The sequence below is a fragment of the Peromyscus eremicus genome, chromosome 16_21 (assembly GCF_949786415.1).
Source record: "Peromyscus eremicus chromosome 16_21, PerEre_H2_v1, whole genome shotgun sequence".
Lineage (NCBI taxonomy): Eukaryota > Metazoa > Chordata > Mammalia > Rodentia > Cricetidae > Peromyscus > Peromyscus eremicus.
Window position 1 is genome coordinate 64,140,763 of NC_081432.1, and position 16,145 is coordinate 64,156,907.

Sequence of the window (16,145 nt, forward strand, 5' to 3'; positions counted from 1 at the left end):
AGTTCTGTTTTATCTGGAGTATCTGTGTAGTTGGAGTCATCCACCACCTCTAGCTCTTGCAATCTCCTCTTTCACATAGATCCCTGAGCCTGGACAGGAGGGCTCTGATGAAGGCAACCTACTTCGGACTGACTCCTCCAAAGTCTCTCACTCGGTGCACACTGTCCAGTTGTGGGTCTCTATGCTAATTTCCAGCTACTTCAAGAAGCAGCTTCACTGATGAGCACTGAGTGAGGCACTGATCTATGGCTATAACAATATGTCACTAGAAGTCATTCTATTGATATGTTCCTTTAGCAAGATGATAGTGATAGATCCCCCAGGCCTATGACCTATCTACTCTCAGGTTCTTGTCCACGTTAGCAGTGTCAGGTAAGGGAGTGGACTTTAATTCCAATTAAAAAAGTGGTTGGTTACTCATACCCATGACATTTGTGCCATAATTGCACTAGTATATCTTGCAGGCAGGTCACAGTCTTAGGTCACAGGGTCTGTAGCTGGGTGATATTGATAATTACCTTTGTCTTCCAGTAGCCTTCAGAGTACCGTCCAGCACCATAAACACTGGTTAGTAGGGGTGTGTGGTGTTGGGATAGAAATGATGCCCACGGGTTCATATATCTGAATGCACTATGTGAGAAGAAGGAGGTGTTGCCTTGTTGGGGTGGGTGTGGCCTTGTTAAACGAAGGGTGTCACTGGGGTGGGCTTTGGGGTTTCAAAAGCCCAAGTCAGCCTAGTAACTCTTCTTCCTGTTGCCTTTGGATCTGGATGTAGAACTCTCAGCTACCAGGCTGCTTGCATGCCTCTGTTCTCCCCACCATTAGGACAACAGACTAAACTACTGAAAATGTAAGCAAGCCCAGTTAAATGCTTTTTTATGAGACTTGCCGTGGCCATGGTCTCTTCACAGCAACAGAACACTGGCTAAGATGGGGTGGAACTTCTGGTGAGGTACCGGCTCAGCTTCTCTCTGCTCAGTGCCGGAAGTCTAACCTTCAGCAGAGCAGCCTTACCATCAGGTGTGGAGAGCAGTAATAGCTTTGGCACAGCCTGTGATGTTTGGGGTGTGGCGGGTGTGTGTGTGTGTGTGTGTGTGTGTGTGTGGCGGGGGGGGGGGGGGGGTGTGTTCCATGGAACCCTTTGACCAGTGACTCAGCGTGCTGCGTTCCTGGCACGAGAGGTTTTACATGGTAGCATATGATGAGCAGTTGGGCCATTGTCTCACCCGTACATGATGACTTCGCTAGACTCCTTTCCTGTCTGTCTATGCTTTAGGAAGCCTCTACAGCAGGAAGTTCCCGTATGACTTTCAAAATGCCTTTAGTGTTAGGGTCCCTGCCCGTATTTCCTCCTCCTCTGCCCCCTCCCTGTATAATCCTGCTAGTCTAGTTTGTCCATTGTCACTCCATAACAGTATATTCTATTTCCTTGTCCTTGAAAGGCCCCTTTTCCACCTGGTCCCTTACTAGGTACGTAATCTCTGGTTATTTGACTTGTAGCACACATATCAAAAGCTGATGTCTACATATAAGAGAAAACATGCAATGTTTAGTTTGGGGGTTATCTCAGTAATTTTTATAGTTCCATTTATTACCTTCAAATTTCATTTTTCTTAATAGGTGAATAATATTCCATTGAGCTTCTCAGACATCTGTGTTTCATCTTTTGAGAATTCCACTTAGTTTTATATCCCATTTTTTAGTTGGGTTTTGCTTCTTGATGTTTAGGTTTTTTGGTTCTTTATATATTCTAAATATTAACCCTATATCCCATTCTGTAGGCTGCTGATTTGCTAGATGACGCTGTCCTTTGCCACACAGAAGGTTTTCACCTTGATGAGGGCTCACTTACTAGTTTTTGGTCTCCATGCCCTTGCTATCAATGTTCAATTCAGAAAGCCCTTTCTTGTGCCAATGAATCAAGTTTATTCCCCACTGAAAAGTTTTTCTCAGTATGTAGGAGAGTATTTTTATGGCCATACAGTAGATCTCCCTCTTTTTATCCCCCTAGGTTTATATATATATATATATATATATATATATATATATATATATATAAATTAAAATTTTTCAGTTTTTGAAACTCATGTTAATTGTTCTAAAGAAAGATTCAGGACCACCAGCCACCTCTGTTTGTTTAACCTCTGTGATCACAGTTTTTAAATATAGTTTTTGTGTTTATATAATTTTTTTTAAAAAAACTTTAGTTTTACTATGAACAAAATGAAGTTGGGCCAAGTTGACAATTTCATTTTACCTGAGCACTTATTTATAAGTCAATGTGGTGTTAAGTACATGATTCCAAACCGTGATCACATGGAGTAAGTCTATATAAACACAATTGTGCATAAGATACATAATAAACCAAATTTTGACTGTTATTAGTGAGGTTTTCTATAATTTATTAATCTAATTTGTAATTTTTATTGTGAAAAAGAAATATAACATAGGAATCTCTAGGAGATAAATTGTTAGATCTGGGTCATGCAGAATCAAAAGTAGAAGAATGTGGAGTTTGAGGGTGGGGGAGGCGTTCTATCTCAGAGTAAAATGGGCCTGGAGAGACTAGGCAGGAACAGGCAGCAGGCATTGGGACCCAGCAGAGCTATCTCCAGCAGACCCTCACTGCAGCAGGCATTGGGACCCAGCAGAGTTGGCTGCAATAGACCCTCACTGCAGCAGCGGGTCTTGCAATTGGCAATTTATCCTTGAGTCACAAAGCATTAAAATTACAAAAAACAAAAACCACCTTGGTTAAAAGGGGTGCAATACCTTGAGGGTTCAGTGGGATTGGAAAGTTTTATGGATGTCTCCTTTTTTTTCTCATGCATAGACTTTTTTCTTCCCATATAACATTTTTATTGATTCTACGGGAGTTTCACAGCATGCACTCCATCACAATCCCTTCCCAGTCCTTTCATGTCCACCCCCCTCCCCTTACGACCTCCCTGCAAATGAAGTAAAAGGTAATAAAAAAAACAAGTCACTTTGTGTTATCTATGTACTTTCTAGAGCATGGTCAACTTCTTAGTGCTCCCCTCCCTTGAGATAGAACTGAGTCCTCCTCCCACACCTCCACCAGAAGCCATCTGTTGTGGAGAGCACCTCTGTCACCCTTTTTAAAAGTGTTCTCTGGTGGCTTCCTGTCTAGGCTGTCACTTTACTCGGGGGGGGGGGGGGGGGCAGGTTGGGGTAGGGGTAGGAGCTGTCACAGGGGCCTTCCATGTCTCTCCTCAACGGTGCTCTTGCAGTCATCCATGCCATGGCAAAAGTAGCCTTCTTGCTCTTTGCAGTCAGTGGGAGCACGGATCGTGGGGCTCCACTTGGTGTCTGGGAGTAGCACAGGCCACAAACATGGCACCTGCTAAAGCAGGACCACAGACCCAGACAAGCTGGACCCCGGTCATCAAGATGGCCTCAGGTGGCAGTACAGGCCACGCAGCTCAGTATGGCTCCCAGTAGCTGCATGGCCCACAGTGGCTGCATGGCTTTAGGCAGTACCACATACCATGGACATCCCCATGGCCTTTGGTGGTCACTTGACCACGACATCAACACAGACCCTGGCTGCAGTAGGACCACAGACCCAGACATGGCCCTCAGTGGCAGCTCAAGCCCGTACGTCATCGTGGCCTCCCTCAGGTGGCACACAGGCCACTCAGACCAGTGTGGTCTCTGGTGGCAGCACAGCCTATAGACAGCAATGTGGCTTCAGGTGGTAGCACAGACTACTGACTTCCACATGGGCCCTCGTGGCAACCTGGACCATGGGCATCAACACAGACCCAAGCTACAGCAGGGCCTCGGGCCCAGATGTGGCCTTCGGTGGCAGCAAGGACCAAGACCTCATTATGTTCTCAGGTGGCAGCTCAGGCCTCACATATCAATGTGGCCCCTGGAGGCAGCCTGGCCACGGGCCTCAAAATGGCCCCAGGCTGCAGCACAGACCACTACCATCTCCTCGGTGCTCTGTGGAAACATGTGCCACAGACAGGAGACTGTACCCATGACCTTGGCAGGTAGGCCTGCCACAGACAGGAGACTGTACCCATGGCCTTGGCAGGTAGGCCCAAAATAACCTAGTAAGAAACAGAGGAAGGAATTCCATGGTCTCAGCTCAAGGAAGCAGAGTTCATGTGTTGCTGTTGGCGTCTCCAGAATCACACCGTGAGGTCTCTCTCAGGGCTGCAGGAGAGACAAGGGAAGGAGAGAGAGAGAAAGGTGCTTTTAAAAACTCTGCTTTGCTTCCAGGAGGAGAGTAACTTCCAAAATTTCTCTATGGAATGTTAGCAGCTCAGTTCCAGGATTGGGGAGGGTGCTGGCAGCTCCTCAGTCACTGTACTTTCCCCTGCCATGGAGTCAGGGGGCTAGCTTTGGCTTTTTGTACCTTCTGTAGCCATTTATCCTAAAGACATCTCTGTGTTGTGAGATAAATAACAGTAACGGATGCTGAAAATGGTTTACCCTTAGCTGTCTATAGGCCAGTACCTTTACCATTCAGGCTATCTTGTTCTCTTGTCACAGCGTCAGGAGGCCAGTCTGACCCAAGACAGGTTTGGTGGACATTGTAAGACACATGCTTGAGTCTGAAATGGGAGGACCAAATGTCCACTCCTGACAGCTTAAACAGCACAGGACAATTTGCCAAAGTCACCTATACATAGGGGCTACTCTGCTCCTGCCCCCACCACTTTCATTTTAGCAGCTCCTGTTTGGTGCCATAGCAGATAAAATTCTATTGTGCCACACCCAGGACAATAAAAACCATCAGCAGCCATATGGACCAGACTGTCCATTTGTTCTGGGCAGGATTTAGGGGTCCCTAAGAGGGGAGAGGTCTCAGGTCTCAACTGGACCTTTGGTGTCAGAAAGAGATCTAGGGGTCAGCAGTTTGTCTGTGGGGTGTGGCTAGGCAGAGTGGGAGACAAGTTTGATGGGGAGCAGGCTCACCAGCTGATTAACACCTGAGAGAGAGCTCAGGGATTAGGTTTAGAAGCTTGAGCTGTTATGTGGAAATGGAGGAACAAAGGGAAGGCCGGGGTGGAGATAAAAGAAGGTGTGAAGGCAGGAACTTCAGCATTTGAGGTTTTGTCTGATGAACTCCTCTAGAGTCAGAGAGAATTTGGAAATCGAAAGTCCGGAACCCTGGCCAGGCATGGCTGTCCTATAATTAATTGATCTTGGGACCACATCTGAGCAGAGAGCCACATTAGAGTGGTGGGTCTGAGGCTGGCTAGACCTGAAGTTTCAAGGTTGGATTTTAGGGGTGCCTAGGAGTGTCCTTGGGCGCAGACAATTTGGAAGTCATCACAGAAGGCAAAGGAGAAGGAAACTACAGTCATGCCCCAGGTTGTCCCCTGAGTTCAGACAGCAGCTGGAGGAACAAATGTGATTTGCAGAAGAGGGTGTCCCCTGCCTGTGGAAATCAGGTGGCCAAAGCCAAGGCACTCCTGGAGTTCTGGCCAAGGCCGAGGTCTGGGGCCCCTCCTGATGCTGGCAGAGACCCACCTTAGCAGTGAGTATGTAGTAGTGGGTGCGGTCTAGGGAACAGTCAAGAACCTCTGTTCTGGAGCTCAGTAGAAGTGGCGGGGAGAGATAGGAAGACAGACAGGAAAACGACCCAAGCTGAGTTTATGTGGCATGCCAATAACACTCCAGAGTGGAGCTTGCACGGCTTATGTAGGCGGCGAAGGCCCCCAAATCCCAGAGGTTTCAAGTTGCAACTGGCAGCTGTTCAATCTGTAGTAAACCAAGTGAATCACAGTGTCGATGGGATGGGCATCAGAAAAGGGAGGAGAGAGAGATCACCAGGGAGTGGGGGCACAGCAGCCACAACCTCTCTTGGGTTTCAGGACCAAATGTTAGATTGGGATTTGATGGAGGCAGTGTGAAAAGAAAGAGGCTGATCTCAGAGGCAGGCGGCCATTTACCAGAACAATAAAGGGCAGCAGTCTTTCCATGGGAGTAGAGACTTAGCGAGGGTTTTATAGGACAGAAAAGGAACTTCCGGGATGGAAGATTCCATCTGCAGATCTGTTCCTCTGCAGTCTGGAAGTTGTAAATGCCAACAAAGGGGGATATGTGACCTTCTTGTCAGGAGCTTCCAGGATCGTAACTGCCTGCAGATGTTACCAGCATGTCAACTTGCCTGTCTGGACTTTCTCAGTTCATCTGAGGCTTTTAGGTCATTAACCCTTTGGTGACACCCAAGATGAAAAGTGCCACTATTTCTGCATTGTGACAATGTTGCCAGTGCAGTCACTGTGGTGGTTTGTGGGCTTTGCAGTCCAAAAGGACTACTGCTCTCAGCAGCTTTCCAGGTACCTTCCGGGACGACGACGAGCCACCTGTCAGGGAGGAAGCTTCTGGATGCGTCCCAGCTCAGTTCCTCCAAGTCCTGTGTCCCAAGTGTGTGGTTCTTCAGCAGGAGGGCCTTGTCTTCAAACTCTGGGAGGCAGCCAAGGAGGAGGCCAATAGTCTATATTGTTTTGGAAGTGTCTTGGTCTCCTCTGACCAAAAACTGGAGAAGGGGTTTCTTATGCATGGTCCTGTTTTTTTTGTTAGATACTCTGTGGCTCTTAGGGGAGCATTAACATCCCAAGGTTGGTGACACTTTCTTGAAATCTTACAAAAACTTTACTTAAACCAAGGAAAATAACTGTTAAGATCAAAACTGACTGTAAACATTTCAGTGTGGCAAGGTTAGCATAATTCATATCTGCTCAGAAACAAATCTCCATACTGCTTTCTTATCTGCCAGAGACTATTAACAGAAGGAATAAGGCTGACACTTTAATTTACAATTTTCATTATATGTAAATACTGAAATGAGCACAATTTTAGTCTCCAGTAGCTTCTGGTTAGCTTTTGAATGGTATAACACACACTCTGAAATATTCATACCCCTCAAAAGTAGCATTGGCTTCCATCCACATTCTACTGCCCAGTCAGACTTCCTCTTCCTCACTCCTAGATTATAGAAATTGACACCTCAGTGTCTATAATGAGCTGAATAAGTCCCTGGTACATACCCTCGAAAAATGATTAGCATGAAGCCCAATGCCTTCATAGACATCGCTGTGCCACAAAAGTGTTGCTGCAGTACTTCTAATCCTCTCAGTGCTGTGGGCCACGCTGGCTTCTGCTCTGTGGGCCACTCTCCTGCAGTCATGTGGGTGGAGTCCATACACTTCTTTATACTGTAAACTGGGGCATCCAGGGTTACTGTGTTGTGTCGTCTTTCTGCGCAGGTCAAGGGGGTGAGCGTGTACAGAGATGGACAGAACAGTTTACAGACACTGGTACTTGTATCAAGGGTCAGACTGCCAGGTGTAGCAGGGGATTCCACAGGCCAGGCTTGGCACACTGGCAGCAGGGAGGTGTGGTGGGAGTGGTCCAGGCACAGTACCTCCAGCATGAGCCATTAAGTGCAGTCAGCTACCTATGGTCAACCAGTGTGCTGCCTCAGCTCTGATGCAGAAGGACTCAGTCACAAAGTACTTGTCCTGGGCTTCCAGCACCTCCTATGGCTCGTCCTCAGGCCAGTCCTGTGTGTTCTTCCCATTGCAGATACTGTGTGCCATATAGCAGTCTGTGGGCTATAGCTAGACCCAGATGTTTCCTTGCCCATGTGGCATCTGTGTGTGTGTGTGTGTGTGTGTGTGTGTGTGTGTGTGTGTGTGTGTGTGTGTGTTTGTACAGGGTGGCATGCTTATGGAGGTCAGAGGACAGCTTGCATGAATTGGTTCTCCTACCACGAGGAGTTGAACTCAGGCTGTCAGGCGTGGTGGCAGTAGGCAACTTCACCCACTGAGCTGTGTACCAAGGTGCTTTACAGCCCTCTGCCAGTTCGGAGTTCTCAAAGTCTGGAATTTCGGACAGAAAATTTACCCTGATGTATGCTCTTGGGAATGTCATCTGTAGACCATTGTCATGATTTTTGTTATGGCTATCCTGAATCTCTACATAAATATTAATATTTTTAATTGGTTTGTTATCTTAAACAATATTGGTTAAATCAGACTCTGCGTTAGTTACACTTTCAAGCAATGCAAGCCAATCACTTCTCAAAGTTATATTTCTAAACAAATCTTTTGAGGCCACTCAGCTTGGTTCAGATTGACATCGAAATCCAGATGGTTTGCTTAGGAAATTAAGTGCTGAATGCGTAAACTACCATGCAGGTGCCAGCGCTAAAGGTGAACCAGCAGGACGTCCCGTAGAAACCAAGCCGAGGAGGCAGCAAACCCCGAGGCTGAAGGGGATTGGCTCAGACCTCACTCACATGCAGGAGAAATAGCTCAGATCTCCTCCGTCTCCCTGGGAATCCTGAGAGTAAGATTTATTTCCAAGCCCCCATTCCTGCTGAATTATTTCATCCCTGGATCATCTCGCTGCCCAGCATACAGTCCTTGTCTGTGTCACAATGCAACACAGAGGGAAGGAAGGCCTTTCCTTGACACGCCTCACAGAGCAGCAATGGAAGGGGCTTGTGAAACGGTCGGTGGACTCTTACCAGCATTTGGGAACAAGAGAGGGATGTGATGCTACATAATCCAAGAGCTGTAAATGTTTCAGCTGTGAGTTTTCTTCTTAAAAAGTACTTTGGCTGACCTTACTCATCACCTATTTCGGTAAAACAGTTGGCCCAGAAGTTTTGGCCGACTTGTGCGGGGAAGGAAACTCATTAAAATTTATTGGGAGTTGGGGCTGGAGAGGCGGCTTGGAGGTTAAGAGTGTTACTGCTCTTGCAGAGGAACTGAGTTTGGTTCCCAGCACCCAGGTCAGGTTGCTCACAACTGCCTGTAACTCTAAAGGCTCTAAGACTAGGCCTCCAAAGGCACTCACACTCATGTGCACATAGTCCCACTCAGACACATCTGCACATAATTAAAGTAAAAAAATGAATATACAAACAAAATTTATTGGGTAGCTAGCCCACAAAACCTCAAAAAGTAGTGAAGAAGCAGGCCAGCAGTCTTCACTTCCCCTAATGGCACATGGCATTAAATGCACCTAGCACTTGTATAGGGGTTTATTCATTCAGCATTCAGGTTTCTGAGCAAGCTGTCTGAATTTTGCTGCCATTCTGAACCAAGCTGACCTAAGCTTCAGAGTGCCTCACAGAACACGATACAACTCCGAAAAGTGATTGACTTGTGGGAAGTAACAATAGGCATTGACACCGGCCAATATGCTGCTCGCCTGCGCCAGGCGTTACTATAGCTGGGCCACTGGATCCCTCTATGTGATCCCCATATAGTAACAGCTATCATCACCATCATCGACATCATTGTGTGTGTGTGTGTGTGTGTGTGTGTGTGTGTGTGCACTGTGGTGTATGCACACATGGATGCATATGCGCTCTGGCATATGAAGGCCTGAAGAGGATGGATCACCTTATTTTTTAAGGTAGGGTCTCTCTGAGGCTTGCTGTTTCAGTTAGGCTGTTTAGCCCTAGAGCTGGATCTACCTGTCTCTGCCATCCAGTTCTGGGCACAGGCATTTGTGGTCATGTCCTGCTTCTATGTGGATGCTAGGGATTTGAACTCAGATCATTTTGTTTCCACTGTAAATGCTCTTATACACTAAGCTGTTTCTCTAGCCCCATAGCTGCTGTTATTATCCTCATTTTGCAGAGGAGAAAGTAGATGGAAGTGAAGATCACACCATTGGTAAGTTTCAGAGCTTCACGTTAAACACAGTTTGCTTGTGAGATAGTCGCAAACTATGGAGAGGAAGAAAGGGCTAACAGACAGAATTATGCCTAAGTCCCTGCCTGTCATGGCAGTACTCCAAGGAGGAGGCCTTGAGGTCTTTTCTCATTTAACAGTGTTGGTTATTTTTGCCCTGTCTATGATGCTAAGTAGGATTAGGCTCAGGCTTCCAGACAACCCACCAAAGAGAAGAAAGCCCATCAACTGCTTTCTTCTGACCATGCTAGTCCCAGCCTGAGAAGGTGGTATCAGGAGATGATGCCTTTAGGGGATGTTTAGGTCATGAGGGTTGAGCCCAAGGGAGTTCAGTTGTCCCCTGATTCGACACAGCAAAAAGTAGCAGCCCACAAACCAGCAATGCCATCACTGGGTACCGACCATGCTGACGCCTTTACTTGAGACTTTGTATTCTCCAGAACACTGACAAGGAAATTTCTGTTTATATGCCACCCAGTTTAAGGTACTTTTATTAGAGTGACCCAAATGAACAAAGAAAGTTGCTATAGGGAGAAAGCTGTTACCATAGAAATACCTGACAATGTGGAAATACCTTTGAATAATGGGGAGACCGGAAGCTTTCGAGTACATTGCCATGAGGAAGCTGGCTGCGTACTGGTGAGTGTCCAGCAGAGGAGGGAGAATGCTGGAGAGTCTGCAGAAAATACCCAGGTGTCTGTGAGCAGAATGTTGAGAAGCCACGAGGATAGTAAAGCCCTTTCTCATGGGGTCACAGGTGGAAATGAGGGGCTTTTTATTGAAGCTTGGAGAAGTGGTGATTTTTGTTAGAAAGCATCACAGAGCTTGGATGAATCATGTTCATGTCGTAGTATTTTGTGGCCTGAACAGAGGACACTCTTAGTCCATTTCGAGGCACTATATTAAAATATGGGAGACTGGATAGTTTGTTTAAAAATAAAAGAGTGTTTCTAATAGCACTGGACACTCTTATAGTCTGGGACATCTGGTATTGAAGTACCAGCACCCATAAAGACTTTCTTGCTGTTACCACCTAGGCCAAAGCAGGAGAGCGCATGCGAGAAGGGAGAGAGTGGGGTGGAAAATGAGCGGGTTAGAGCCACAGACACGTCCTTTCCTTATGTGCTCGACGCCTTGATCACTCACTGACTCCTGTGATAACGACAGTCATCATCCTCCAAGAATCACACACCTCTTAAAGGTCCCAGCACTGTTGTGTTGGGGATTAAGTTCCTAATACATGGACTTTGAGGGACACATTCAATACAACAGATGCCAACCTATGCCCGTGAATCGAGGTTACCTACTCAATAGAGAGGAAAATCTCACATCTTCTTTGGTACTGTCGGTTAGTAACCTTCCTGGTACCTTCCCCAAACTCTGGGATCGAATGTTTGACAATCTCACCTCTAGCTTTGGCCACACCACTGACTCCCTAACTCACATACATCTTCCAGTCACTTCGAGGCTACGGTTTCTGTTTGGAGGCATCACTGAGCAATGCCAGAGAAGCATTTGTTAGTTGTAGAAAAATTAAGGAGAAGGTAGAACACATTCTCTTTTCCTTATCCCTAGCCACTCTCATCTTTATTTCTATACATTTATTCTGTTTCTCTTTCTTAAAACATACTCAGAGCACTAAGATGAAGGCTCCTGTTCCCCCTGGATCACTAACTCTGCAGCCTTGTTTCCCCGGGGAGAGTGACTGTTGGTAGCTTGGCATGAATTCTTTCTGCTCTTTTTTTATGGATAGTCTCTTCATTTAGATAAAATATTTGGTATCTGTACTTGTAGAAAATACTCATTAAGTAGAGGATATATGATATTCTATACTTGTAGAATATATATAGTTGTGCTTTATATTGTCCTTAGAGAGAATATATTATTCTTGTTAACTTTCCCTAGGGAAACATGAACAAATGCCCAAGATAGTATACCAGTGACAGGCCAAAGTAATGACTCCATCCGAGACTGCCTTGGTGAGCCAGTGGGTTCATATAGAATTTCTCAGAGAGCATGGATGAGGGATTTCCGACAGGAGCAGGGTAACGCTGTGCCAAAGGAGGGTGACTTTCCCTCAGCAGCTGCCAATGCTGATGGTATCCTCAGGGGAGGGCGGGATGCAGGCACTGCCTCCTGGTAGTCTCCTTGGTAATCCCATTCACTGCCTTGTTGCCTTGGGAGCTCTTCCTCCCCTCTGGAAGGGAATCCCAATACTGTGAGGGTCTTTTATGTGGGTAATCACAGTGGCTACAGTGTCCAGATGGCAACAGCCATGCCGTGTCAGGGCAGCATTCCACAGCAGTGTTTTTAAATGCAAGTGGAATTGTAATGTACAAATGGTGACGCTCCATTGTGTCAACACTCAGCTGCCTGTTTTGTGAGACAAGGTCTCACTGAAATCCACTATGTAGCCCAGGCTACCTCTGCCTCCCATGTACTGGGAATACAGGCATGCGCCATCACACACAGCTCTACAGCCTGACATTTTGCTCTTAATACTATAACTCAGTAATATTTAATGTTAGTATTTAGATTTACTAAAGCACTTTCATATGTGGCATGCCTTTACACAGTGTGATTCTGCCATAGTTAGAAGTCACTCTCTGTTAATGGACATTTAGGTTATTTCTATTTTTTTCATTGTTATAAATAATACTTAATGAATTATTTCATTGGAGTCACATGAACATTTTCTTGGGATAAACACTGAAAAGGTATAACTGTTGGGGCCATGGGATATTTATAGATATAGGTATAGGTATGGTAGAGGTATGATGTAGAGATAGATGATATAGATATAGATTTCATTTCAGAAAATGCAAGCACTTCCCAGACTATGGCCATTGGAATGCCAAGTGCTTTGAACTCAAAGGACATCCTCTGACTTCCCACCCTGTTCTCCCATATCCTCTTTTCCTCCAGAAGTTCCAGGAGGAGATTCATGTGACATTCTTTGATCTGACGTGGGGAGTTCCTTCAGGAGGAATGTAATTGTCTCACCTCCTTCCTCCCCACTTAAGTCTCATTAAAATGAACAATTAGCTCACAGGAAGAGGATGGTTAAGGGTGTAACATCTGGCTCTGAGAGACTACCAGAAGCCTTCATCCATTCTTCTGTGGGTTCTGACCCAACGGAGCATGTACATAACAAGAATGACTTTTTTCACCATGCATTCCTTCCTCTCACTATCTCAGTAGTTCTCTGTGGTGAAATACACGAAGCAATGAGCTTATAATGAGAAAAGACTTAGGTTGACTCAGATTCTTGAGGCTCTAGTTCTCAACCTTCCTAATACTGTGACCCATTAATACAGTTCCTCATGTTGTGGAGACCCCCAACCACAAAATTATTTTTGTTGCTACTTCATAACTGTAATTTTGCTTCTGTTATAAAACCCCAAAGGGGTCGTGACCCATATGTTGAGAACCACTGCACTATTCTAAGGTCACATGACATCTTTGCTTTGGGATTCTGGCAAGGGTGACGCATCATGGCAGAGCAAAACCAGTTGTGTCATGAGCCAGGAACTAAGAGAAAGAAGACAGGTTGAGAGCACATAGTCCAACTTGGAGGCATGCCCCCAGGAACCCAAGGACTTCCCCCTATAACTCCACTCCTGGAAGTCAATAGCAGCTGCCATAGTACCATCAAGACCATCAATACCCAAGCTGCAACACTGGCCTGTGGTCTGCTTCTCCCTCTAAAGGAGCTAGCCCCCTATTCCTTCTTATGACCATGGCAACCACCACCAAAAACCTCAAACCACTTCTTCCTTTAGCTCAGAATGCTGTTTGGGCTTCAGCTATCTACGGTTTCATACTTAGGTTCCCATGTGCTTGGATATTAATTAATTTGTGTTCTTTTCCTTCTTCAGTTAGTATATTATCAGTTTGTTTTATAGACCAAAATTATCAAATGTTCAGGGATTAGAAAGGGAAAGAGAAAATTCTTCTATTCTTAACTTCATCACAAATTGTAATCGCAAGAAACTGCCCTTTAAAGTGCTATAAATATCAGCTCACGTTTCTCTAGCTGAGTATGTGTGTAGATGTCATCAATTATCTGTCTACTAGCCAATATTGATAGAGCGCTTGTTCTCTGCTAAACTGATGGCCGGGTGGCGCCTCAGCTATGAATTCCCCGGTTGGTGGTAGAATTGAAGCTTCTCCTGCTGTTTGTCTACCGTGCAGGTTTCTCTTGTGAAAATGGCTGGTTCCTAGTCTCTGTTTATGTTTCCTTGAAGCTGTTGCCTCTGCCATATTGTGTGGAGGAGTCTGACTTCCTTCTGTATTTCCTGATATATCCTGTAGGCCCCTCCGAAGTTCTGGTCTAACACAGTGAAGCAGAGTTATATTCATTTCTAAGAATTCTTTTGTTCCTAAATTAAAGAGCTCTAAGCCACAAACAAGAGAGGAGAAGAAATCCCTGGGCGTAAGCACCAACTGTTGAACCTTGTGTGCCTTTGAGGCTCTCTTTGGGCATCCTCCTAACAGACATGTCCCCCACTTTCAGGCCTGCTTTGGAAATGCCAGGGGCTTTGGAAGAGAGGATGCGATTTCCAGAGAGATGCTCTATTTCACTTTATTATTTTATTTTTCAGTAAGAACACTTTCTGTGCATGTGGGTGTTTTGTGGGCGTGCATGTCTGCGGACCACATCAGAGGTCAGCGGAGGGCATCAGGTGCACTCGGAGGGTTTTGAGGTGCCATGCAGGTGCTACAAACAAAGCCCCCATCCTCGGCAAGAGCAGCCCGTGCTCTTCCCTGCTGAGCCACCTCTCCAGCCCCTGTAGGTGGCCTTTAAAGAGGCCACCTGACAACCCAAAGAAGTTCGCTCAGAGCAATAATGTACTGACAACTTTTTCCGTCCCTGCAGCCAGCCCTGAGTTTAGAGTGAGGATATCTATGGAGCAGTACAGACAGACAGACAAGGCCACACAGCACTCAGGCTCAGCGTTCAGAGGTTAGCGGGAAAGGTCCGACACTGTGGGATCTAGAGTAACCTGATTTCCTAAAAATGGATAAGCTCAGATTTCCCTTTTCTCCTCAAAAGAGTTTCCCCACATCCTGTGTGGAGTTCATCTCAGACCACTTGGCAGAAGTTTTCTTTTGTGTAGCTGCAGCCGAGCATTTCCGTCAGCACTGAGGAAGGGGAAGCAACAGGCAGAAGAACAGCACACCGGCTGAAAGAAGAGCACAGTGTGCTAAAAGAGAAGACGCACACAGAGTCCGTGAGCCTCGGAGCGAAGGGGGAGGCTGTGGAAGGAAGCATGGTCTTGGCATTTCTCGTATCCCGTCAGTCAACAACTTTTATTGGTTCTCCTTTAAACTTACTTCCTGACGGGTCTTCCTTCCTAGCCCCACAACTTGCCTTTAGACTATAAGACACATCCTTGGCTTTAAAAACATCAGGCCACTTTCTCTTCATATTGTGGCCCTGTCTTAAATCTCCATCAGCTTCTGCAGCCAACATGTTGCTCTTTTTCTCTGCCAGGGTTCCCAACCACAACTTTTATTGTATTAAATCTAAGCCCTTTGCTGGCTCTCAGACATCTTTGATGTGTGCCTTCCCCCTGGGTGAAGCACTCGTCAGATTGTCTGGGCATCCTCTTCCTTAAAAATAAAAAGTTGTATTGGGATATAGAGTCATGTCCACAGTTTCGGTTTCATGAAGACAACTACTTTTGAGCACATCCCGTACCTCACTCAGCCTCCCGGGCCTCCTCCATGCATGATGCTCTTTCATTTTGAGTTCACTCTTTGAGTTCTGTTTGCTTCCTGGTCACTCTCTGACCTGTTCTGGGAGGTCCAGTCCATGGAATCTGTCTGCTCTGCCTTTAGCTTGGAGCCCTTCAGTACTGTGGTTTGTGTGATTGTGGACTGTGAGGCAGAGAGGGAGCAACTCTCTAGATTGGGTCTCTAGATTGGGTCTAGATTAGCATTGTTTTTAGCACTGTACTTAAATTTCTTTGGGTTTATTTACATTTATGTATACCACTTGTGTTTATGATGCCCACAGAGGTCAGGGGAGGGTATCAGATCCCCTGGAACTGCAATTACAGATGGCTGTGAGCCACCATGTATGTGCTGGGTGCAGAACCCTGATCCTCTGCAAGAGGAATGCGTGCTTTTAACTGCTGAGCATCTCTTCAGCCAGTCCCCCTGACACTGTACTTAGTGAGCAACCCACATGTACTCTGAAGCTCCATTTTCCTGTCTACAGGGAGAGACTATTATTTCACCTTAGAGGATCGGAGCAAGTGTAAGTAAGTGGGAAGGTTAGTGTGTGGTGCTTAGCACCTTGCTGGCACATGTGAAACTACATCAGACATATCAATAAATCCTTCCTTCGTGCCCTTGTACCTCCTTCTGAAAGAGCCTAGCCCGCCAACATTGCAGACGAGATACCTGATATTTCAGCTGCCTTTTTACTTAGGCAATTGTAGTTCA